The sequence below is a fragment of the Elephantulus edwardii genome, unplaced genomic scaffold (genome assembly GCF_000299155.1).
Source record: "Elephantulus edwardii isolate Elephantulus edwardi_28Jun2011 unplaced genomic scaffold, EleEdw1.0 scaffold00045, whole genome shotgun sequence".
In the NCBI taxonomy this organism is placed as follows: Eukaryota; Metazoa; Chordata; class Mammalia; order Macroscelidea; family Macroscelididae; genus Elephantulus; species Elephantulus edwardii.
Genome location: NW_006399795.1, coordinates 3,660,636 through 3,662,541, shown reverse-complemented (window position 1 = coordinate 3,662,541; position 1,906 = coordinate 3,660,636).

Here is a 1,906-nt window from a genome sequence, read left to right as displayed (position 1 = left end):
TTCTTCTGACATACTTTGGACATGTTGTAAGGAGAGACAGGTCCTTGGAGAAGGACATCATGCTTGGGAGGGTGGAGGGACAGTGCAGAAGGGGAAGACCCTCTATGAGGTGGATTGATTCCGTGACTGGGGTAATCAGGATGGGTGTGTCAGAGGCAGTACGACTGGCACAGAATAGAGCAGGGTTTAGGGCTGTTGTACATAGGGTTGCTATGAGTCACAAGCGACTCGACGACACATAACAACAATAACATTATTAGGAGGGGCATAAGGGAATCTTACTATGGTTCAATAACAAAAATAAAATAAACAAAAAACATCACAGTAATTCTACTCCTAAAAGTCTTCAGGTATCTAAAAGAATTTAATTCAAACAAGTATCTGTCCAAAAATGATCACAGTAGCACTATTTACAACAGTCAGAAGATTAAAACAATACAAGTGTTCATCAAATGACTGGATAAACAAAATGTGGTACATGTGTACAATGGAATATTATTCAGTCACCAAAAGGAATGAAGTCCTGAAACAAGTTATGGCATAGATGAACTCTGAAAACGTCATAAGATAGGTTAGGAACTGGCAGCACTCCAAGGACACCACGACTCTATTCTTCTAACCATGCCTTCTGCTTCCCTGTGCAAACAATGGGAGATCATTCTGTATTTAAAGATTAAACTCATACTCTGGAACACAGAACACTCCTATTCTGTTTAACCAGGTCCCCAAAGATGCTTTTCAGAAACTACCAGCATGAGCTAGTCTCCTAAGCAAGCACAAAATGCTTGACACAGTGACGAGTGAGTGACCTTCCAAAACGGATAAGAAGGTCGTTCCTCAGTAAGCCTCAAATCAGCATCACAGGAAGTTGTGTATGTGGAACATTCCAGAATAAGTCATGCCAACCAATCCCAGAAGCCTTTGCAATAGCCTCCATCTTAAATATTATTTATCCTAGAACTTAATTTCCATAACCCTGTCTTCTCCCCCAACCTCAGAGATAAAAATGAATAAACATGATTTTCCTTTCCTACTTGAAATGATGTTTAAGTCTTGTAAACCTTGGTTCAAAGAGAAAGGTCAGCATTGCTTGGGTGCTTGCTATCCCCTGAAAGTTACTTCTCTGTGGTATTATTAAGCCTTTCTTGATCATTTTCAGTTGGTATAAGGACTCATCAGAGGGGCACCTCTTAGTCCAATTCAATGTGCCATAACAAATATGCTAAATGATAAAAGCCAACCACAAAGGACAAGTATTCTATGATGCCATTTACATGAAATATTTAGGATAAACCAGAAAGGCAGAAAGCAAATGAATGATCACTAACAGTTGGGTGGAGGGAGAAATGAGAGTGACTGCTTCACGAGGTCAGGATTTCTTTTTGAGGTGATGAAAATGTTTTGTAACTACTTAAAGGAGATGGTTGCACAATACTGTGAATGTACTAAATGTCATCACACTGTTTATTTTATAATGATAAATTTTACATCAATTTTACCTCATTCAAAACCACAAATAAAAAACTGAAATTATGATTGACCATAAAACCTCACATGATAAGTAGGTAACTTTCTTTACCATGGTTTATCACAATTTTGACACATAAATTTATCATTTAAATCAATATTTTAAATTATCCAGTAAGAATTCCAAATAAGGCATTAATGTAGCTGAGGTTGTCTAATTTATCCCAGTTGGCAGAGCACCTAGTAGAGTTTCCAATATATAAGAAGCTGTAGAAATGTTTTTAATTTGTATAAAGTACAAAGAAAAAGAATATTGAGAAGAATATAAAATGTCCAGAGTCTAGGAAATAGGCTAACACACATGTGTATATATGTACCTAAATATTTGAGCATGCAGACAGATAAATACTTAGGAGAGAAACTTGTTTTCCTCACAACT